We start from the raw sequence: 25,680 nt of genomic DNA, 5'->3' as shown, positions 1-25,680 counted from the left end.
AAACCTCATACTTCACACACCTAAAAAAAAAAAAATTAGACAATAAGCATGTTGAAAACAAATAAAAAAAATTTAGAATGAATTTGTGTAAATGATAAATTAATTCTACTATCACTAATACTATATTTTCATTATTATATTTTATATTAAAATGATAACTAAAGTTAATTGAGATTATTAATATATAAAAAATCATATCAAAGAACTTAATAGCTCTATCACTCAATATACACAAACTTCACACACCTCAAGCAAAATAAATTACTCAAAAACATTTTAAAAAAAACAAAAAGTTAAAGTAGAATGAATTTGTGTAACTGACAAATTATTTGTTAAATTCAAAAACTAAATCACATGATAAAAATCAAATAACCAAATGAATAAGATAAATTTATTTTAAGTAAAGTTAAATTGCAAAAAATGTAAAAACATCCATTCTTAAAAGGATTGATTTATTTCAAAACAAATAATAACATGGAGAAGGGAAGGAAATAGATAAAACAGTTTTGAAAAAGGAGTAACTACTAATTTTGAAAAAGAAGCAACTACATGAAAATTGTAATAGTATGATACCAATTCCTTCCTTAATTATTTATTAATACAGTAACTAATACATACAAATGTTTTTTTTTGAAAAATAACAGTTCTATCTACAGACACTTGTATTGAGGAAATCACTGATTTGACTCTCTTAACGATAGAAAAGAATAGTGTTAACAGTTGAACAAAATATTAAACCAGATAATTTGTTCGCCCTTAAAATTTCAGTTACATTCATTCACAAAAGAACATAAGAAGATTGATTACAAACCGAAAAGGAGAAAAGAGAGTCTTGTGCTTAATTATAATGCCATTGTGACTGATTGGAAACTATGAAGATATCAAATTTCCAACTCATATAATCTAATCTGTCAAGACTAAATGTATAATATTGATTGATAGTGCTTTGATCAAAAAACGAATTTATCACTATCTTAGAAAGTAAGCTAATAACTCAAACTTCATGGAAACTTTTGGCACATGTATATAAAGGAAAACCATCAATAATATTTAATGAATTTTAGAGATATAAGTTACCAATTACTCACCAATACTCCCACTCCACATCAAGAATTTTCTAAATCCTACAACAAACTATGAAGACAAACATAATTGTTAAGAGCATTTGTTCTTGAGAAAGGAGGTTCGTGGGATACTTATCTCCCATCGATCGAGTTCACTTATAATAAAAGTTACCATTCTAATATCGGAGTGACGCCTTTTGAAACGATGTATGATCGGAGATGTAGAACTCCTTTGTGTTGGCATGAATTTGGAGAAAGTGTAGTACTTGGACCGAAAATTGTTCGAGAGACTACTGAGAAGGTGAAGTTAATTCAAGAAAATATGAAATCTTCTCAAAGTAGACAAAATAGTTATCATGACAAGCGAGGGAAATAGTTGCTATAAAAAGAAAATTGTTCGTGTGAATTTATTGTAAACCGATGTTTTGAGATATTGATTGTTATATAAATGAGCCGATGAAATTATGGTTAAAAATTGGATTTTGGGAAGAAGAAAAAAAGAGATTATGGGAAGAGGTAGAAGTGGTGGCGGGGGCCAAAAGGAGGAAGAAGTGGTGGCGGGGCCACAAGGACTAGGGTGGGCGCCCCAGATCATTAAAAGGTGGGGGTGGGCACCACACATTGTAAAATGAGGGGGTGGGCGCCCCATACATGTTTTTGGTGACACTTTTTTGTTCCTCCTTTAAAAGCCATCAGCCTAATTTGAATAATAAGTACCAGACCATGTCTTAGTAGCTATTCTAGTATTAGTATGACTTAGAAATTGAACATTTGAGCTCTATTTTAGTAATAATAATTTGATAACAAATTTAATTAAATTAGCAGAGGTATATGCACATGTTAACTGTAGCAGAATTTGGAATATTTTTTGCAGGAAAATAATTGTTAGTAGCAAATGCATTTTGAGTGACAAGTAAGAATAATGTCAGATAACAGATTGGTAGCAGAAACAACTTCTATTAACAAGGACTAGAATTAATAACAGGAAGTTGATGAAAAAGTATCGCATATGATATTAATAATTTTAACCGATAAACGAATTAATAAGTTTGAATCAAAAAACTGTCCGAATAATTACGGAACGCGTGTAGGTTATTTCGGTTGAATGTGTATGTTAAATCTTTGTTGAGAATATGTAACTTGCATGTGACGAATTTAGTTGAATTGCCTCCAATTATTGGCAAGGTAAAGTTATAGGCTTTATGGCCAATATTGATAAGTTGTATGTTGCTGTTGAATTATTATGGTTGTTGTTGTTGTTGTGACATTCATAATTGTGTCGCATACATTGCATATTAAGTTGGAGCTGATGCTCGGTAAGTTGGTCTGGATTGTAAAATTAAGTTGAAGGCTTATGCCTTGTTGACGCCTCTATTAATTGACAATTTTTAAGTTGGGAGTTCTGCTCAAATGGTACCACATGCATGTGCATTATCTTGAGTCGTATTTTACGCAATAGGACAACCTCTTCATCTCCTCCCCTTCTTTAATTTTCAAAATCTTCTCTCTTTTTACAAAACCTTCTTATGCTTGCAACCTTTTCAAAACCTTTCTCTAAAAATATCTTTTTCCCTTAGTGGTCTCTTTCTTCAAAAAGTTTAGACACGACTAATTGTTGAAACGAGTGGTGATACCCCACGATTTTGAAATTGATTGATATAATGAGATCTTTTCCGCGTGAGAGAGCTAGTGGCATACTCGTCGATTTCTATCCGAATTGGAGCCCTTCTTTCATTTGCGATGCAAAGAACTCGTTTATTCTCATGCTCAAGATCAATAGCTGAGTATTTCTCTCCGACGATGATAAAGTGTTTATTCGTTTTAAAACGTTTTTCCCTTTTAGAGGAACTACATTAGCTCTGACTTCTCCATTGCACCAGGAGGTATGTAGGTACAAGGCTTAATGTCTTGCCGAGCTTATTTTAAAAATAAAACAAACCCATATTTTAGCACACATGACACAGATTTTCAAAAAGGTTCCTGTGGAGTACCACAGATATGAGGGGTGCTTAAAAGCTTCCCCTTGTATAAACAACACCCGTACCTAAGATCTCTCTTTTTTTTGTTTTAAAAACAAACTTTGGGTTTTCTTCGTTCTTTTCTCTTTTCCTTTGGAAATAATAAAGCGCGGTGGCGACTTTCACTGAAATATTAAGTCGAGTCAATCCTATGGCTTCGATCTCAGATTTTCCCCACTACACCTATCCTTTGTACTAAGTCTGCCTAATAAACCAAGCCATAAAACAAAGCTGGATCGAGGTCTCGTAAAATTCCTTGTCAATACATGATGCTAATCCACTCTGACTTGTTCTCCACGTAAATCCCGGTATATGGCAGCAGTTTTGTACTTTCCAACCGTAACTGCATTTGTCCAGGCATCAGTATTCAGTACCTTGTCCCTGCATTTAAAAATGTTAGCAATAATCCATGAACAATTCTTGGGCTGCCAGTCAATCGCGTTCTGCCGTTTTAAGTGATACATATGCACCCACTTTACCCAAAGCTTGTCCTCTTTGGCCTGAATGTTCCAGAATAATTTCCCCATCGTTGCAACATTCCACTCCTTCAGCGCAGTGATGCTTAAACCCCCATCCACCTTCGAGTTGCATACAAACTCCCAAGCCACCAGCGCTTTCCTACTTGGCTCAGATGTACCCTTCTACAGAAAAGCCCTACATATGGCTTCAATGTGTTTAATAACAGCTTTTGGCATTGGGAATACATGCATCCAGTAGGAAGTGACTCCAAAAAGAACACTCTTAATCAATTGACACCTACCAGCATAACTGAGAAGTTTAGCCGTCCAATGCCTTATCTTGCTTAAAACGATCCACAAGGGGTCTGCAGTGGTGGATAGTCAATTTTCTGCTGGACAAGGGTACCCCCAAGTACCTAAAAGGGATGGTGCCTGCAGAGAAACTCGTGACATTAAGGATCTGTATTTGAAAATGCTCAGGGATACCACCACAGTACACCTTGCATTTGGGCAGACTAGCACACAATCCAGTAGCCTCAAAAAACAAGTGGAATTCATTCATCATATCCTGCACAGAAGGAACATCTCCACGAGTAAACAACATTAGATCATCAGCAAAACAGATATGAGTAATACCCATCTTCTTGCACTTGGGGTGGAACCTGAAACTTGGTGTATGCTGCAACTTCTTCAAACTCCTATTCAAGTACTCCATTACCAAAACAAACAATAGGGGTGAGATGGGATCTCCCTGTCTCAAACCTCGTTTTGCTTGCAAACTAGGGCTAGGGACACCATTTATAACATATTTATAGGAGACGGTTTTGATACAAATCATGATCCAGTCAACAAAAGTGGGGGGGGGGGGGGAATTCAATTCTCTCATAATATCCTCTAAAGCTTTCCATTCAACGGTATCATAAGCTTTCTAGATATCCATTTGAATTGTGCATCTAGGGGAAATATGCCTTCTACCATAGCCTCTAAGCAATTCATCTGCAATGATAATATTGTCATGTATGACTTTACCTGGGATGAAAGCTGATTGGCTTTCATGGATAACAATACCAATACATTGACTCAGTCTATTAGTGAGGATCTTTGAAATTATCTTGTACACTGTGGTGCAGCATGCAATAGGCCTCAAATTCTTCATGGTTTTGGCTTCAGGGGACTTAGGTATTAGAGTTACCAGGGCACAATTAAATGCTGGGTGCAATCTCTTTTGCTCAAAGAAATCCCTAACAACAATACAAACATCATTCTTGGTAGTGCTCTAGGTTGCTTTGAAGAACTTTGCAGAGTATCCATCACAACCTGGTGCTTTGTTATCTCCCACTCCTTTCAAAGCTTCCCAGATCTCCTTGTCTGTAACCTTCTTTATAAGCTCCTGCTTGTATTCCTCTCCTAGTTGTTTCCCATTTCTAAGGACTTCAATGTCAACATGCTTTAGATTAGTGGCAGCCTTTCCTACTAGGCCCTGGTAGAAGTGTAAGATCTCAGCCTCTATCTTTTTGTGCTCAGTGAGAATTTTCCCCTGACTATCCTCCAATTATTTTATTCCAATCTGCTTATTTTTTCCTTTAACAATAGCATGAAAATATGAGTTATTCCCATCCCCAAGCTGCAGCCATGTAACTTTTGCTTTCTGTTGTAAAATCTGTTCCTCCAACTCAGTGGCATGTAGAACTTCCTTGGTCCAGTGTTGCACATCATTTAGATAGCTCTGATTGAACAGGTCAGAAGCCAACAAATTCTCTGCCTGCTCCAAGTGTAGCCTAGCATTTTGGATCTGTTTGACACCTTCAGTAATTGTATAGGTCAGTTTCTTCAAATCCGGCCTGAGTCTCATCAATTTATTCCACAAAAGATACTGAGGTTTACCATTCATTCTCCCACTCCAATTCTGAAGCATTATCTCCCTAAACTGTGGTTGCTCAGCAGTACAGTTCAGAAACTTGAATTGCCTGTTTTGGCTCTGAATGTTCCCTCTATTGCTAGTAATTTGGATCTTGATGGGGGAGTGATTAGAGATATGTGACTTGAGGAATTCCACTTCACAATGGGGGTATGTAAGAAACCAGTTTGTATTGCATATAACATGATCTATCTTGAAGTAAATTATACCTTGGCTATGCTTGTTAGACCAAGAAAATCTACTCCCAAACTATCATGTTCAAACAACTCCCTTGTAGTCATCATTTCCTCCAAATCCTTAAATTCATGAGTCTGAATAGGGTTGCCACCTACCCTATCATCAATTCTCATTATATTATTAAAGTCCCCTAAGATAATCCAAGGCTTCTGGTGAAAATAGTTTTGTAATGTCTGCCATAGAATTTTCCTTCTTGCTAGCTGATTGTGTGCATAGATGAGGGTTAGCCAGTATTGAAAGTTACCCTGCTGATCCAGGATCCTGCAGTGGATATGTTGATTAGAAGCTTCAATCTTTTCCACATCTAGCATGCTATGCTTCCACCCACACCAGATTCTTCCATTCTCATGTTCCTCATAGTTGTCTATCCACTTCCATCCAGCCCCAAACACATTCCTGATTTTGCTGGAGTTATTGCTCTTTACTCTAGATTCTAATAAACCAACACAAGACACACCATGCTTCCGGAGACGGGCTGAAATCTCCACATGTCGTGCTCTTTTATTCAAGCCCCTCACATTCCACACAATCATGACACCTTGTCTATCCCTCCTAGGTTAGTTCCTCCACCTAGAAGGGCAAACACATTCTGGCATGCCACTGAAGAACTCCCAGCACCTGTATCCACACCCTTGCCTTTTACTGAAGATTTCACCTCAATCCATTCAACATTGGCCTCAGTGTGGTTTACCTGACTAGTTTGCTCCTGCTCATCCTTGCTCTCTTGTTGCCCTGGTTTAGGTTCCCATTTCATAGCCTTCTGCACAGGGTCCTTCCTTATTGGTTCCTTGCATTCAGGTCCTACCCTATTGCACTTATGGCAGAAAGGTGGCTGCCATTCATACTCAACATCTTGCCTTTCCAATTCTCCACTAGGCCCACGGATATTAATGTGCTTCTGCAATTCTCTAGTTACATCAATCTCAATAAGCACTCTTGCATAGGAGACCCTTAGTTTTTTGGCTGGACACTCGTCTGTCAACAGGGGTTTACCCAAGGCATTGGCTATCTTCCCTATGCTCTTTTCCCCCCAATAAACCAATGGCAACTGAGGAAACATAACCCATAGTGGGAGAGTTCGAATCATGTCATCCTTCATCGAGAAATCTGGTTTCCATTCATGTAGGAACATCGACTTTCGATGGATAGTGTAAGGTCCTCGCATCAGAACCATATCCCTATCACTCTTCAAGTTAAACCTAATGATAAAATATCCCTCATTATTGTAATACAACTCTGGAAGAGACACAAAATTCCACACATTAAGCATAAACTTCCTCACAACATTCATGGATAGATCCTCACCTATGACATACATTACCAGGGCATTCTCCCAGTATTGTATTTCAGATTCAATATCTTGTGACTCAATGGTAACCTCAACCTCACCATTAACGATGTTAGGAGCAGTGTACGTAATTTCAATTCCATTCGAAGGGATGCAGTTACCTTTGATAATCTCCACCCATGGTAGAGGTTGCTTCAACTCTCCCTCCTCAACTGATAGAGCTGGTGTTGGTGTTGTATTCAGCTTTGCCTCCTCCGCTATTGGATCTAGATTCGGTATCTCTGTTGGTTTCGTCGTCGTATCAATCTTTCTCTGTGCAATGCTTGTACTTCCTGTGAGTTTTGAAGACGATGGTGTGAAAACATGAACCACCGCCGGTGGAGTACGTGCCGCCGGTTTACGTGGTCGGCCGCGTCCCATTCGCCCTAGCCGTCAGAGCGTCCTCGTTTAATTAAAATTTTAATCAATTGTTTTTTTGTTGATTACGTTAGTAGTCGAAATCTTTAACAGTCCAGCTATTCTAATCTTTTAGTCGAAGTTGCTTTAATTTGCATTCTTTAGCATTTGTTATCTTTAAGAAATTCTTAATGTTTTTATCAATAAAGTATTCTTATCGAATATGAGTCTTATTTCAAACATAATCATAAAACTTAGACACATGTCCTAGGATCAATCTAGTCGATCTTGTAAGTTACCAAAACATTTGATTTGGAAGACTAGCGTTTGTTTACCAAATATCACAATAAATAAATTGGCACGCCCAGTGGGACGGTGTCATAATTTTTAAAACTTACTTTCATTACTGTAAATAGATAGATATCTTTCGTTGTGTACCTTTTTGAGTAAATCAATGTTATTGTTGTATGAACCTTAGAATACTAGTACAAAAAATATGATAATTTTTGATAGTGTATTTGAAATTTCCGGTATACTAAAAATTTCAAATACACTACCGGAAATTTCGACCTGCTCCTAAATTTCCACTTTATTAGATGGTATGATAGTACGCACCGAAAATTTCAAAATTTCCAGTAATATTGGCAAATGATAATATCGGCAATTTTGAAATTTCCGGTAACAAATACAGGAAATTTTAAAATTTCAAGGTACAATATACCGAAAATTTCTAAAAAAATATCGTAAATCGTAATTGTTTTCCCCAAATTTTTGGTATGCCTTCAAAATTTCCGATAAAGTCGCAGAATTTGCAAAAATCGATTCTTCCGTAAATTTGTAAAAATGTGATAATAAAAATTGATTAAACAATTCAATCTTTTTTATAAATTTGAGAGTGTCATGTATAATTTGGGGATAACAAGATAAATTCTAATAAAATTGCTACGGTGCCACTATTATAAAATTCAGTAGACGTTTTTAGAGATAGTATGACAAAATAATAATAAAATGAATATGATAGGAAATTATAGCAATTAACCAAAAGAGACTATGTATACTTTATGGCAATTGGTTGTCAATAACAAACAAATTTTAATAATTATATATTCCAATACAACTTGCATCTTGATTTTTATCACATTTCTTTGAGCTTTCTTGGAAGGTTCATCTTTCAATCTGTTTTAGATTAAATATCAATCTATTGTGTGGTGTGTAGGAAAGACATTCAGATATCGGTTTCTCTCATCCATTTTCTATTTCATTCTCTTAGAATTCAACTTCACAATACTTTGTGTTGCCTCTAAGTTTCTTTGTTTCCACAAGCACCCTCCATAAGTAATTTCTCTCTTTCATTCAGAGATCTTATTATCAACTTATAGTAATATATTTTTTATTTTTTATTGTTTCTAATTTTCTAAATCTTACTCCAATTTTTATATTTACTTTCAGGTTTTCTTACGCAGAAGATTATAGTCTCAATTTGTTTACTCACATATTTTACAGGTAATATCTTCTTTAACTGAAAATTTTCTACTTTTATTTGGATCTACAACCAAACTTAGTTTTAATTGATTTCTCTTCCTTAATTTCCAGCTTATTTAGACTTGATATCATTTTTCTAATTTTATGTTCACCCTTGGATTCTTTTTCATTGGAAATTTCAATTTATTGAAAATCGCTTTCTCCCCTCTTGAATATATGGTTCGTCCTTGAATATATGTTTTATTGAAAATCGCTTTCTCCCCTTGGATTACAAAGACACATGCTTTTCACGACAGAAACACGAGTGATTATCCAGATCTTGAACCAATTGGAAAGATGATTGTAGACAAGTGTGGAGGGTTGCCATTAGCTGTTAAAACAATGGGGAACCTCTTGAGAAAAAAATTCTCTAAAAGTGAATGGGAGAAAATATTGAAGACTGATATGTGGCGTTTATCAGAGAGAGACAGCAACATAAATCCAGTATTGAGACTGAGTTACCACAATCTTCCTTCAAATTCGAAGCGTTGTTTTGCATATTGTTCCATATTTCCCAAGGGTTATATCTTTGATAAGAATAAGTTAATCAATATGTGGATGGCAAATGGTTTGCTGAATTCCTACAAAAGTAACAAAAGTAAAGAAGAGTTGGGTAGTGAATCGTTCGAAGATCTTGAATCAATTTCATTTTTCCAAAGATATCTAGATTCTGATGGTTGGTTTGTCATGCATGATCTTGTCAATGACTTGGCAAAATCAGAGTCTCGAGAATATTGAACTACAAGGGATTTCTCCACCTCAAATCTCTTGATAATATATGGATTTGCAACTGCCCTAGCCTTGAGAGTTTGCCGGAGGAGGGTCTACCCAATTCCCTTTCTGATTTGTACATTGAAAATTGTCCATTACTTTCAGAGAAGTACAAAAAGGAGGGAGGAGAGCGTTGGCATACAATTAGTCATATCCCTACTGTGCGGATTGACGGTATTCATCAGCATTAGATTGAACGGTAGAAATGAGATGTTTGTCACAGGCAAGTACAATCAATGTGTTCATTTTTTTCTTAATTTTTTATTTGGCACAATAATAACTCTCTATTTCATGTTTAACAGTGATGTGATCCTCAAAGATATTGCCGACCAAGACATTCCATTGCCATCAACATCAAAACTATGGATTTCAAGTATTTTCTATTAATTTTGTGGTTAAGAAGAGTCTGTAATCATTCTTAAAAAAATATAAGACTTTGTATTTCCCTTTTTTAAGTGTCCACTTTCCTTTGTTTTGTAATGTGTCTTGTGCCTGTCTCCAAACATTGAGACTTGAGAAAAGCAACGAGACTGGCTAGAGTGATTTTCTTATTCTGTTATTCATGATTTATAACAGCCTCAAACAGAAATAGGTTCTTCCTGAAAAATATAGAAGCATTTCTCAACAAAGTCGTCTTATAAAAGAAATGATGTTTCTGAGGAATTTAAAACTAATTGCTTATTCCTTTTATGGGTAATTTGATTTACAAACTACTTACTTTTGTGATACTCTGTTTAGGTAAGGGAAGTTTTTTTGTCCTTGTTGCATTTATAGCCAATGCTAGCACCGGTGTGAAGGGTGTTTTCTTTGTAGAAATGTTTAACCACACCGAAATTTGGTTATCTCAAGAAGGGGTAGAGTGTCAAAATTTTGGTTAGGATTCTATGCAGTGGCAGTGTTTCAGTTTGGTAGGAGTGCATATTACGCAATCGACTTCAACCTGTTCTGGCAGTTCTGCCAGGCATGTGCCGAATGTATTTTCTGAGTTTTTGTGAACTGATGCAATAGCTGTTTTTTTGGTTATGCTATGGATTATGTAAAGGATAGATGCTATGCTATTAGATATAGACTTGATATTGTAATGATTCTACATTTGGTCTCATTTTACATACATTACCATACAATTCTTACACGGTATCGGTAGTGTTGTTACAAGATCTTTGTAAAAATTTGGAGACTTCCATTCCAAAGGGTGAAAGGTATTTTCATGCGATAGCATTTTGGTAAATTTGACACAGCTTCAAATAGGACTCTGGCTACAATAACTTTTCTCATTTTGCTATGCTATATTCATGTCATATGCCAAATAAATATGATCATCATCACAAGTTTTTTGTGTATGTAAGCAAAAGGAAATAATTTTCTATGCTGCTTTAATTGAACTTTATTTCAGTAGTACTTAGTACATACTATTTTTAAGGTAACCAAATAATTTTCTATTCTCTTTTCTCTTTAACGTACATGAATTACACATCGTTTTCTTTTTTGTGGTGCTTAAAAATTTAAACTTTGCTGGACGCGTTTCTCTCTCTAAACCGGGGATTCACGTTATATTTTATGATGAGAACTCTCATTCCAAAGAGTTGTATGATGGAAACTCAGAAACTCCAAAGAGGATTTATATGAGGAGATGATGATGTTAACAGGAAAATTCATATAATTAATTGGAAAACTTTGATGCTACCCAAAAATTTTGGAGGGCTCGCTATTCGTAATTTATCGAATATGAATATGTCGTGTATGATGAAACTTGGTTAGCACGTAATGGAGAATGATAATAGTCTCTGGTGCCAAATCCTTAAAGCCAAATATAGCAGAAACAATAATGAGGGAGAAGTGGTGATTGTCAAGCCCACTTATCTATGAAGCAGGGACACTGAAAACTAGACACCGGCACTGACACATTGACACAGGTAATAATTTGAAAAAATGAATAAATTAAATGTTGGTGTCAGAGTCAGTTTTCGGAATTATATATGGATTGATGCATCTCGGCGTTTAGCTAATGTTGGTGTCAAAATTCCAACGGAATTAAGGCAAGCTATTGTGGCTGATATGGTTGACAGAAACATGGAGTGAAACATGACAGTTATGCGAACTGTCGTGACAGAACAGAAGAGCTGGTAGCTATTATTCAAGCAGTGCCTCCATCGGCAAATGATTATGGACCAGATAAAAGGGTGTGGTCTGGAAACCGGTCTGGTTTTATCTCCAAGAGCAGTGCATACATGTTAATCAATGACTTCACGGAGGCACAGTGTACCAATTTTTAGAAAATTGTTTAGAAGTTGGATGTTTCGAATCGAGTTTGCTGCTTTGCGCGGCGGCTTCTTCATGGTAAACTGCTTAGTGATAAATTTTGCAGCAAATGGGGTGATTCATCGCCTGCGTGTTTGTTTTGTATCGATGCAGAAATTGGATATTAGGCATTGCAAAATGTTGGGTGTATCCATTCCCAAGTGTGATAATATCATAGAGTTAACAATATGGAATTGCGATCGAATTTTGATAAATGAGTTGTCATCCAGCTTGAAAAAGTTTGTCCTTCATGAAAATCAGTATGTTGAGTTCTCCATGGATCATTTAATCAACAATCCCAATTTGAAAGTGTTGAAGTTGGATTTCAAGGACTTTGTAGAATGTCCCTCTTTAAATTTGTCTTGTTATAATTCTCTTTCTAGTCTTTCAATAACAGGATGGAAGTTCTCCTCCTTGCCTTTTTCACTACACTTGTTCCCCAATCTTGAATATCTAGAAATCCGTGATTGTCCAGAATTAGAATCTCTTCCTATGGGAGGTTTCCCTTCCAACTTGAGAGACCTTTTTATAATTAATTGTCCTAAATTGAAAGCTTCCAGAGAAGAGCGGGGTTTTCTCCACCTCAAATCTCAAGTTAAGATATATATTGTCAATTGCCCTGGTCTTGAGCACTTGCCATAGGAGTGGGGTTCCCTTTCTAGTTTGTACGTTGTAAGTTGCTCGTTACTTTCAGAGAGGTACAAAAAGGAGGGAGGAGAGCGTTGGCATACAATAAGTCACATCCCTCAAGTGAAGATTGATGGTATTGAGCAGCATTAAATTGAGCTGTAGAAATGAGATGTTTGTCATTGTTCATTTTTTTCTTAATTTTTTATTTGGCAAAATAGTAACACTCTGAATTTCATATTGAACAGTGGCAATTCTAACTGAAGCTCAAAGGTCTTGCAGACTAAGACACACCATTGCCATCAACATGAAGCGCAACCACTTTCCTAATCTTTTCATCAATTCAAAAGTATATATGTGTAAATAAATAAAAATTTGGATTTCAACTGTTTTCGATTATTGTGTGGTTAATAAGAATTTGCATTTCCCTTTGATAGTAGTCTAGTTTCCCTTTTTTGTAGTGTATATTGTGTGCTATTGATCATAATCTCAAGTTGTGCAAAACCTATTTATATACAAAGTTTCTGCCTACCATGATATTATCAAATTCCTTGGGTTCATGCTTAATAAAATTCTGCACAGTTCTTTCTTTTGACAATAAATTGTGTCTTCCTGATAAATTTTTACTGTACATAGTCTCTGATGTACTTTCTCTCAAGTTCTGTGAGACTAGTTTGCATGTGGTTTATGAATGAAGATGTCTTCTGAAGACACTGCTTTTTTTTGAGGAATTTAAGCTACATGTACAAAGTAGAACAGTAAACTAGCAACAAAAATACTATAAATTAGTATAAATTTTTAAAAGCTACAAGAAAATAGTAAAAGTGTCATTTTTTTTAACAGCAATTATATAGTTCTCGTCCAAACATAACGATTATTTTACAACATTTTATTGCCTAGTTTAAGTAATACAAACACACTTTCGGTTAATACAAGTAGGAATGCGGTCGGGTGGACAAATTGGCGGGTCAGCTACACAGTTCTGATCAATCGCACATGGGCGGTTAATTTCTGTATTCTCTCCGGCTGCTTCTGATTCTGTAACCAGTTCTACAACATAAAATAATACATGGACTTAAGAATAAGAACAGTATTGTATACAAAATATAATCATAACAAAATTTAACAAATCATTAGTTTTATACCTGATGAAATCATCAAAAAAGCCAACAACACTGCCATTGCCAATGAATATTTTCTTGCACTCTCCATTGTTTTGATTTTTGAATACAATGTTGGTTAGGAGTGTGTTTATATATATAGGCCATTAGTCTATCTTGAACATTAATTTTTTTATTTAGCCAAAAATGTTAAACATGGTGAGTAAGGATATATATATATATATATATATATATATATATATATATATATATATATATATATATATATATATATATATATATATATATATATATATATTATATATATATTATATATATATGTCCATGAGAGAATAATCATCATATGTGTACTATGAAAGTAATCTTATCCTTAGATTTAATTGAATACTGTTTGGATAGAAATCATTCCACTTCTGGTGATTTATCCATGAGAGAAGCATATGCCTTCAAATCTATGAAGTCCAGAAAACCTTTCACTGGCTCCACCACTAGTTTCATAATTTAATAATTTTCTACGACGACAATATTTGACATAATGATTTTTTGACAAATCGTAACAGATAAACCCTTTAGCATCATGTGTGTAAGTATATTATGTATCAAGCATTTGTTTGCATTAAGTTCAAAAGATTAATTATTATGCAGATGCAATGAAGTCGTAAAACCATTACCAATAGAAACTCATCAATATCAGTTTCATTCTCATGATCAATCATCCAAGTATATCATCCTCTAAGATTGTATTTTCTAGTAAAGAAAAAAATATTTGTTAAGGTATTGATCCAAGTTAACTAATTTCATGAAATGAACAAACTAGCCAGAATAATAGAGTGTTCTTGTTGCTCTTGCTTGTGGAAATTCCATAACCTAAAGGTCTTCAAGAAATTTTCATTCACTTTTGGAATAACCATTTTTTTAAAAAAAATGAAATGATAGAAACTACAACAAATATGCAAAAAATACAGAAAATGAAATTATATGACACCAGTGTTATTAGTATTACATGTTATATTACAAGTACCTGATAATGTGAAGAAACATACAACCAAATTCTGAATTTTTCTGAACTTTTCTTCTGTCTTCAACATTTTCATTTTGATTCTTTTCCTTTTGGCTTGCTTGATTTCCGAAAAAAATAAGCACTGATCATAAAAAAAACTAAATAGAACACTGGAACGAATAATGTTTTCTAAAGTGTAGAGAAACAAGATTGTAGTCATAGGTTTTAGAAGAAAGACATGACATTGTTGTCGGGGAAGAAGAGAAACAAAGAGATAACACTGCTAATGTCAAGTCCTTCACTTCCAAACTCGTAAAGTTATTAACTTGTTAAATGTGATGATAAAAAACCAGCGGTAATCACCAAGCTGCCACGCATCAAGAAAATCGAAAAAGATTTTAAGATAAATAAACAAAAGAATTAGTTCAGTCATTCCATTGAGAACTTGGCATGCAAGTACAAAATGGCAAATACGTTAAGAAATTTGACACTGATTGTCAAACCAGAACTGAATAGCAATCATACAACAACAATCAAAGAAGAGAGACGAAGAAGATTGCAACCGAAATCAAATCGAATTCTCATAGGAAGTTAGAAACCGAGTCATTCTCTCAATCGAGAGTTGAGTATACAATATGGTCCATCAAAAATCCGCGTTAGGAATAAATAATTTTATCCGCAGAATCGCGTTAAAAAAAATACTTCGTTGCCGGACGGAGCATGGGCAACTTTCCTAGCTGGCCGGGCACTGGCTCCGCCATTGCTCTCCATCAAGTAATTTCTCTCTTTCATTCCAAGATCTTATTATCATATTTCCGCAGTATATTTTTTATTTTTTATTGTTTCTAATTTTATAAATCTTACTCCAATTTTTATATTAATTTCAAGTTTACTAAGTCACTGGCCAGAGACTTAGTAAAGACTACCTCAAGAGGTAAGAAATTGAAAATACTTGAATAATGGTTCCGACAACAATAGTAGTTCAATCTAAAGTTAATAAATCTTAACCTAAGATTTAATTGGTAACAACAAGTCGTTGATTTGGAGGTTTGTGCCACATTATGTGACAATGTTGACTATTACATATTGAGGGTTAAGTTTTTCAAACTCTTCATAAAGTTCTATATCGAGAATATATATCTCAAGAAATAGATACAAATTGAAACTCACCTATATGAATTTCAAGATGGTGTCTTCTCAAAGTGAGAGTTGGAGTTTCTTCGTGAAAAATTCATGAAAAACGAAAAAAAAAACACATGAACATAAATAATGCTAGGCGAGAGATGTAGGAGAAAAACCATTAAAGAGTGTGTGTATGATAGCGTCACTCTAATCATATGGGATAACAGTTCAAAGCATATCTACCTAACGTTCCGATTAAACTTTGCATTGTCATTACAAGGGCCGGCCCTATGGGGGTGCAAGAAGCGCCACCGCACAGGGCCTCCAAATTTAAAGGGCCTCAAATTTAATTGGGCCTTAATATAAATAAACAATTAAATAATATATAAGGCTTGAGAGAACATTTAGCCACATGATTCATTATAGCGAAGCGGTTGAGTGGCCTTTTCTAGAAATAAGACCTTGTGGGTTCGAAACCCATATTATCTATTTTTAATGTATAAATTTCCATTTTTTCATTATTAAAAAAAAAGCTATCACCCTCGTTTTGAAATTTATTATGACACACAATCAATCTTAATCAATTCAATTTCTTTATTCAACTCATTTTACAACTGAAAAATCTTTCAAATTTTATTTTAATTCAATTTCTTTCAATTTTATTTTAAATAATAATATTTTAACGAGCCATTGTAATTAAATAATCAAAGATTTATTTTATGATGAACTCATTTGTTATTATATTTTTATAATTAAATATTATACAATATTATTTTTGGGTATTGTTTTCCTTCACAATAATGTTTTAAAACTTAATAAATGTATTATTTAATTTTACTCAAAGTATTATTAAATATAGTAAATTAAGTTATTCGATTTAAATGATTTTTGAACATATTTTAGTTTAATTTGTTTAAAGTTTTTTCATTAATTTGTTTATTAAATATAGTGAATTGACGCAATAATAAATTTGATGTAGTAATTATCTCCCTTTGAAAAATCAAATTATACTCTTATATTCTGTAATTTCACAATGTTAATTATTTATAAATTAAAATAATTTGTTATTAACATTGTCAAAATCGTTCAAATAATTATTACCTTTCATTAAATAGCATGAATTTTTTTATAAATGAAGGATTGTAGAAGTAGGAAAATGCGGAAAAACTAAATTTCAAATGAGTCGAATTTTTTATGTCATTTTTTCTCTATATATTTATTTTATTTAAAATTTAAATGAAATATAAATTTTATAATTTATTGTATTTTTATCTATCAAGGGGCCTAATGTTGAAATAGATCAGGGCCTCTAAATTGTTTAGGCCGGTGATAAGTGCCAAAATGTAGTTATTTTGTGAATGTAAATAGTGGCACTTATCGAGACTTTTTGTTAATACCGTTTGAATAATTCCCTGTTTTTGTGTATATTTGTATCGTTTGTGTTTTGATACGTTTTCGTGTAAATATATACCGTTTGATAGTTTTGTTGTCTTTTTGTAGGTATTTATGCGTGTTCGAAGCTTTGAGAAATAAAGTGTCGAAGACACGGCGGTGAATGCATTTTTGAAGAAATAAAAGTTGTTGTTCTACTGAGCCCAATTAGCGCGTTTTTTTGCGCTAAGCGCGGTCTGGAAGCACTTTTTGACAAGTTTGGCAGAAAGTTGGGCGCTTAGCGCGGGTTTGTGGCGCTAAGCGCGGTCTGGCGGTTTAAGACAATAAAAGACACCGTGCTTAGTGCGGTCTGCGATTTTTAGTTTTGCATATATGTTGTAAAATCATATTTTTTTGGTTTTTTATCACCTCTTTCTCCCATGGAAGAGCTCTGATCCATTCTTGATAGTTTAGAGGTTTAGGAAACACCATTGGATGCTACATCATGTGGATTGATCATGGATTCGTATCGATTTCATTGTGACGGTGAAATTTCTCCGGTTCATCTTCTTTCTTCCCTATGTTTCATTCTAATGGTGGGTTTTGTATGTATATTTCTACTCTTATTGTATGTACATTTGTTGATCTTGAGATCGTTTATATATTCACTTTACAAATCATCATTGTTGTTGTTCTTGATCTTTTTGCTTAAATGTTATGGGTTTGTGTTGTTTTAGAAATAGACATCATAGATCTTGATTAGGAATGATAGCTATTAGTTTCTAAACTCTAGACATAAATTTGGGGCTAATAATCTTAATGGGTATCGAGTTTAATGCCTCCGTGTTGTTTGTGTCGGTTGAGACATCGCTGATGTGAATAGTACGGTTGAGCTTTCATCGATGTTTAAGACATGGACATTGATGTGACATCTCGAATGATGCCCGGTGATTTTGATGCGTATTGTGAGTGTGTTTCAATAAGATCTTCAGATTTAAGTATTCGACGGGTAGAACGAAATGCAATTCCATAACTATTTCTCTTAGACTATTGAAATTGTTTATTTGCTTTTATTTACGTTTCACGCATTTACCTTTCCGCACCCAATCATGAAACTTAGAACACGAAATAGTCGAACGACTGTTTTTCTCAACCAATCTCTGTGGACATGATAAATCCCGGATAAATATTTCCAAATATTTTGTTGCTTGCCGCTTTACCGCCTCAACAGCCGACCTTAGTCATTACTAAAGTTATGTTCAAATTGAAAGATACTTAACTTTATTAACATTCTTTGTTTTATTTTTTCTGGAATTGATCTTGACATTATTAGAATAAGCGGAGATTGTTGTAATCAATAATAATTAATCGCCATATGTGTGGTTCAAAATGAAAATAAAAAATGCAACTGAAGATTGTTTTTTGAAATCACAAATAAGCAACACTTGTGACATGTTGCAGTAGGCAGTTTATATTTTGAATTCAGATATAGTGTGGACCTCCGTTTTTTAATCCGGGCCATACCTCTGTTCTGGAGAGATACGTGAACTGACTCTTTTTTTTATCGCTTAATGCTTTCGCATTTTTGAAAATATCACAGAGTCGCCACCGACCTTTTATTTTATCCAATTAAGGAAAGGTTTATAAAAGACACAGAAAAAAGACCTTTGAGAAATTCTGGGTAAGGGGGTAGGTTATACAAAGGGAAGGTGTTAGCACCCTTTGTATCCATGGTTATCCATGGGCTCTTAAGTTTGCTTAGCTCACTTGTTTTTCGATTACTTTTCAATTGCTCTGAAATTGCTCACCTGTGGTTCCAAATACTTTTGTAAATTGAATTTTATAATGATCCGTGTGTGGATGTATACAAAATGCTTGTTTATCTTTCGAAAGATGTTTTTGAAAAGAACGTTAACTTTGTAATAATCTGTGTTTGGATGTATACAAAGTATTGTCTTTTTTGAAAGTTTTGAAAAAACAACATTGTATGAGAATTTTGTTTGTTTTGATTTGAGCAAGAAAACTAGGAGGTCTACCCTGAGTTGTAAGGTCTTTATCCTATTTCCTTTAAAAATCTATCCTTTCATCGGATATAAACGCAAGGTTCGATTTTGTACTCAAAACAGTGGAATTTTGACTTTGATTTTGAAAGAATGATAAGGGATTTACCTGAAGAGGTGCAAGTGTGATTGTGATTGTATTTAGATATTTATCTTTGAAGTTAGTGATCTAACGGTTCAATTTTATCTTTGACATACACGCAGTTTATATGTGCGGGAATTTAAAATGCGGAAATGTAAAGTGCAGAAAGTAAATCTACGCTATTACATCGATTGTGCAGGAAATATAAACTAGCCTATTTACATCAATTTGACATCCTATACATTTATCTAGGAATTTAAATTGCAAGAAAAATAAAAGGCATGTTTTTGGTTTTTTATGATTTATTTTAATTATAATTAATGTATGATTAATTAAATTAAAATGAAGAAAAAAGATGAAAATAGATTTAAACCTAAAAAATAAGTTTAAAAGTATGTACAAAATATTTGTCAATTAATTTTAAAACAAAACTAATTTTTTTGGAATTTTTGAAATTGATTTGAAATGGATTTAAGTTAATTAAAACATAATTATGCAAATAATTATACAAATAATTAAAACTTAAAGATAAAATTATTCAAAATATGTACAAAATTAGTTTATAATATATAAACAATATTTAACACAAAGAACAATTTTTTTTATGATTTTTTGGTTGGTTAGAATAATTAAAAAGCAAATATATAAGTATATACTAATTAATTATGAAAAATATTGAAATTTTGAAGAAAAATAAAATATTTTTATTTCAGAAAATAATATATTATTTTAGAAGTCTAAAAATATTTTTTGTGTATTTTTTGGATTTTTAAAACTATTTTTAATTAATTTAACAAAGAAATTAAAATAAAATAGAAAATAAAATAGAAAATAAAAGGATACTGATCCTGTGTGGTTGGATTGAGGGAGCATGATGTGCACGCGTGATCTGGAGCGTCAGATGAGCTATTAAATGAGATCAGGTGGTCCAGAAATTGAGGCACATGGCTTATGACTCGCCTGCAAAACACAGAATTAGTGGGAAATTTAAAACCTGCGCGCGCGTGCTATCCAATAGGAGGAAGACACGTCTTCGTCTTCAACCTTCAGACAAGGCTTTTAATAGCGCTTTTGTAAAAAAGCGCTATAGTAGATGAACCCTAATTCTGCAAAATAACGAATAGGGGTAAACAAGCAAATAAATTTGGCGCGATTGTACCATTCGATTCGTCTTGTTCCGCTGAATTTAACCATGTCCTTAATTTTGCTTAATTTTGGCCCTAATGAAGAACCCTAATTTTGAGCTAAGCAAACCCTAAAATGGTATATGCTACAAACAGCCATTAAAGTTCAATTGAAGCTCCAGAAACGACCAGAGCTTTAAACCAAACACAATTATGCATCTACATCTTGTTAAATATGCGTGAGTTATGAGATATAAGTTGGTTTTAGTTTGAACAAACCGTGGCTTATATAGCTCGATTCAGTGAAGTTTAGGACTTGGAAATGATTGGAATTGTTTCAGTGTAGCTCAGAGATGATGTTGGAATGTTTATTTTATATTGAAATGGACTGAAACTTAAAATTCGAATTTCAAGTTTCTTTGAAAATTACAAGTGGTTACAAGTATGCTATATGCTTATGGATGCTTCTGAACTCGTGTCTCTTTTGTTACTGAACTATGATAGCTTATTTATAAGCTATGTGTGCTTAGAATTGAAGCTAATATGCAACTAGTTGCCTTTGTTGAAACTTTGCATTTTTTAATATAAAAAAACTTGAATTCTTGACCAAGTCACCTTGCCTTCAATGCACCTGCCTTGCTCTTCAATTCTCTGCAGAAAGGTAGAGATTCCTTGGGTGAGTCATGCTTGATTTGTAAGCTAACCATTATCCATGCATTTTCCTTTTAATTTTAATCTTAAAGTAAGATAAAATCATGCAAAAATGGATAAAATAAGGTATGGGCTTAGTCTTGGTCGTGGGAGGCCCATAATAACATGGCAAAGATGTTTGAACCATGAAATCTTGGCCCCTTTTGGAAAAAATGCAATTTTGAACAATGTTGGTTTCATGCATTTTCCAAAATTTAGCCAACTTCAACAAGGTGTAAATCCCTCAATTTTTGTCATATGAAGGAGATCTTGCACTTTTGGGAAACCTCAAAGAGTCCTCTAACCAATGTCTTTGGTCTCATGTCAAAATGATTTTTGATGCTCCTTGTGTGTCCTTTTGAAAAAAGTGTCGTTTTGTTGACTTTGAAAATGACCTGTAATGTCTTTGGTCATATTTTTCAAATGGTGAATCCCATGACCATGGGATCAATGGCATTTGAAAGATAATTGAATTTCCTTCAAAATGAGCTTTGGTTTGAATTTTTTGGATGAAGGATGAGAGAGTTATGATCAGTCAAAGTTGAGTTGACTTTTCAGGCAAAAACCCTAATTTTGAATCTTAGGGTTTTATTGATTTTTGATCTTTCCTTGATGAATTATGATCATCCAATGATCAAATGATGAATCCTTTGACAAAATATGGACTTTGACAAAAAATTTCATTTTTGACTGTCTGTTGACTTTTTTGGTCAAACGGGTCGTCTGTTGACTGTTTGAGCTGCTGATGGTGCGTCTGAGTGAATCGAAGTTTGAAAATTTGTATGATGGTACTTTGAGATATATGGATGTGTATGAAATCCATTTGAGCTCTCAAAAACTTGTTTCTCCTGTAAAAACAAGAAAACCCTAGTCAGGGACTGTTTGTGTAGGAGACAGTTAAGCGTACCTGATTTTTGTGCAGTGTTGAGTCTCTGCTAATCGCGTGATATTCAGAAGACTTCTAGAACAAAAACCTTGGAATTTTGAATTGTGAAAGATTGATTTGATTGATGGTACAAAACACTGAGAATTGTACTGCCAGCAGTTTGGCTGTCAACTGACTGTTCAGGTATTGACGTAGCAGTTAGAGTGAAGAATCAACAGTCAAAGTTAATTTTCTTTTTTGTTGTTTTTGTTTTTGTTTTATGTGAAAAATGAAAGTTAATTTACATGACTTGTTAGAAAAACACAGACATAATAAATAACTAATATTTACTGTATGCGGGCAAAATTACCGATAATAACCCTGAAAACCATTTAATGCACAGAAAAATGAATTTTTGACTGGCAGAAAACACATAAAATATTATCTGAGTAATTAAGCAATATTATGACAAATAGTACAAAATTTAATACTGACAGTACAAACATTACATACTATATTGAACAGTACGACGAATAAACGGTACATTTAAGAAATAAGAAATACGGCAAATTTTAAGAATGACGATTGATAACCCATGCTATGAACAATAACATGTAGATGATTGGGAGCATAACCATTGCAGGTCCACACTCCTCAGGACTATGCAGGCAGAAGAAAGTCATGATCACCGTAGCAATGGTGATGACTGTAAGAGACAATGTCTCTATCCACTTTGCCATTCTTGTTAGGGAAGAAGAGAAAATAGATTATGAATTGGAAATTTGAGAGATGAATTAGAATTTGATGTGAGATTTTATGAAAGAAAATGAGAGGTATTTATAGAGTGGAAAGAAGGATAGAGACGTTGGAGGATGATGTGATTCCGTACAAAAGGAAAATTTGAGTGGAAATAAGATTTGAAAGAAAGTGTAAGATAGTGTTGGGAAAAAGAGAGATGTAGAGAATAAAGTTAGGATTTGATTTTTTGAAAAAGAGATTTGAAAAGATTTTTGAAAATAATGGAATATAGTACAAAAATTAGTGGGAAACAAAAGATAATAATAATCTACTTGTTACCAGTACAGTCTGAGTTTCCTGATTCAGCGTCTGCAAAAAGATTTAACTCTGTACAAATTGTGTCAGTACTATTTATCTGTAAATAAATAAATTGCATGGGTGAAGTAATAAACAGTATTTGGCGTTTGCGTAAGAATAAATTCAACTGCAAGCCAAATTACTGTATAAGAAAAATTCTAAAAACTAAGTATTTCATATGTCAGGATATTTGTAATAAAAATCCATGATTATATGAAACTCTTAATTTTCAGATTGGAGTTTTCTTGAAAAAAGATGCGGGCAAATTTTGGGGTATAACAGTTGCCCCTATTCAATCTTCTTAAACCTGAAGAGATTGTCTGAAATCTGAAGGTAGAAGATGATTGAATATTTAGATGCCCTGAAAATTTGCACTTACCTTGATCAGAAGAGATGTTGGAAGTTGCATTTGAATGTCGTCTGCGAAATGTTGTTGGCAGATTGAAACATTACCTGAGATGTGCTTTCATATGCCACCTGGTAAATATGTTGATGGTTTGTTCATCAGAATGAATCCATTGATTATATCTTGATGAAGGATTTGAAAGTCTTTGTGTTGACTGTTTCGGAACCGTCCAAGGTTACCGCTTTAAGTCTTGGAAGATAATCGTTACGGAACTTGTCCAAAGTTTTTCCGATTTAGATTTTGGAAGTTGATCATTGTGGAACCGTTTGAGGTATCGCTTTAGATCTGCAATGTTAGATCGTTCTGGAACCGTCTGAGGTATCGCTTTAGATCTGCAACGTTAGATCGTTCTGGAACCGTCTGAGGTATCGCTTTAGATCTGCAACGTTAGATCGTTCTGGAACCGTCTGAGGTATCGCTTTAGATCTGTGATGTCTGTTTTTGAGTTGGTAAGTGATCAGAATGAATCTTCGGCTTGATTATATCTGAGAGAACTGTTCATGGAGTTCAGGTGAACACTGCATGTGATTGAGAACATCTTTGTTGAAGATATCCGTCTACCTGAAAAATCAAGTTAGTGATATGCAATGTTTATGATGCATGTAAATGTGAGATATTCCCGGAGAAATATGCATGTTATGTTGTGTATGAATATGCGTATGAATATGCGCATGATGCATGATGTATGATGCATGATGTATGATGTATGATGCATGAATATGAATATGTGAATGTGAATATGAATGTGAATGTGAATGTGAATGTGAATGTGAATGTGAATGTATGAATGTGATGTGAATGTGAATGTGAATGTGTCAAGCTGCTAGTTGGAAAAATAAATTCCCACTAGTCATTTGGACATGAGTGTATTGTGATCGTCGATGATCTTTTGTCTTGTTTGAGTACCCTCGGCTGGGGAAATTCTTTGAGAACCCTGGTATCCTATTGAAGGATCTTTGAATATCTCTTGGGAATGAAAGGTAGCTGGAAGTTCTGATGCCCTTTCAAATGGGAATGAGGAAGATGCATAATCCTCCGATGCACTATCTGACCAAGTTCGGGTGCGGGGATCACACCTTCTGAAGATAGTAATCTGGAACAACCCTGCTGGGGAATAAGACTTCTTTTGAAGAGAAAATCTTTTTGAGGAATTTGCTGAGAAATGCGCTTCTCTCGGGGACTTCCTTCTGATGGAATGATGTCCAGATAATTGGGACATTTCCTGAATGCTATTCCTGTTTTTCCTGGTAAACATCAATCATATTCAAATGCACATGCTCATTCAAAATTATCATTGGGACCCTTACGTATTTAAAACAGAAAAAGTAAAAATGGTGATTTTTGAGCCTAAGCTGCACTGATTTTTGAAAAAGAGCCATGATAGGCTGGTTAGCAAAAGGAGACAACAATCCTAGAAGTAGGAAACTGTCAGAAAGTTTTGGAAAATATTTATAGAGATAAATAGCTATGTGAAAACGATCCAGTCAAGTTTCAACTCTGCTATTGCCAATCTGTCTTCGAGCATCTCATCCCTCACTTGTTGGAAGAAAGTGATTGGACTGATCGGTGTCTTTGAGGTGTTGAATCTTGATGGTGAGTAGGCAGTTGAACGGAACACAGTTGTATGTTTCATTCCCTAACTTTTGCCTAGACCGCCCTTTTGGGTTTTCAGCCTACCGGGATTTTTTGTTTAGTCTCTAATTTTTGCCTGGACCGCCCTTTCGGGTTTTCAATCCACCGAGACGCTCATTTTTTGCCTAAGTTGCCCTTTCAGGTTTTCAACTTAGCGAGCTGTTTTTTTCTTTTCTAAGAGAAGTATTTTTTGACTATGTCAGCATTCACAGGATGTGGGAAGTCCTCACCATCCATGGTGGTAAGCAACATGGCGCCGCCGGAGAATATTTTCTTGATTATGAATGGTCCCTCGTAGGTGGGAGTCCATTTGCCTCTGGGATCACCTTGTGGTAAGATGATGTGTTTGACAACCAAGCCACCAGTTTGGTATGCTTGACTTTTGACTTTTTTGTTGAAGGCTTTGATCATACGCTTTTGGTATAGCTGACCATGACAAATAGTTGCGAGCCTTTTCTCATCAATCAAGTTTATCTGGTCCAACCGTGTTTGAATCCAATCGTCTTCGTCTAGATT

General features: G+C 34.2%; 1 long non-coding RNA gene and 1 pseudogene across 2 annotated transcripts; both read left to right on the top strand.

Annotated features, from left to right (window-relative positions):
• The first annotated feature begins 8,498 nt into the window (after positions 1 to 8,498).
• On the top strand, positions 8,499 to 9,894 carry LOC131642286 (uncharacterized). Of its 2 annotated transcripts, none has more exons than XR_009295823.1 (3): positions 8,499 to 8,714; positions 8,829 to 8,882; positions 9,138 to 9,894. It is a non-coding gene; the product is annotated as an uncharacterized LOC131642286 (long non-coding RNA). The 2 variants fall into 2 exon arrangements; XR_009295824.1 differs by having other exon boundaries at positions 8,504 to 8,714; positions 9,158 to 9,894.
• Positions 9,895 to 9,973: 79 nt separating this feature from the next.
• LOC131642285 (putative disease resistance protein RGA3) lies at positions 9,974 to 13,012 on the top strand (annotated as a pseudogene).
• The last annotated feature ends 12,668 nt before the right edge of the window (positions 13,013 to 25,680 follow it).

Source organism: Vicia villosa, unplaced genomic scaffold, assembly GCF_029867415.1.
Source record: "Vicia villosa cultivar HV-30 ecotype Madison, WI unplaced genomic scaffold, Vvil1.0 ctg.004751F_1_1, whole genome shotgun sequence".
Taxonomy (NCBI): domain Eukaryota; kingdom Viridiplantae; phylum Streptophyta; class Magnoliopsida; order Fabales; family Fabaceae; genus Vicia; species Vicia villosa.
This window is presented reverse-complemented; position numbering and strand designations above follow the sequence as displayed.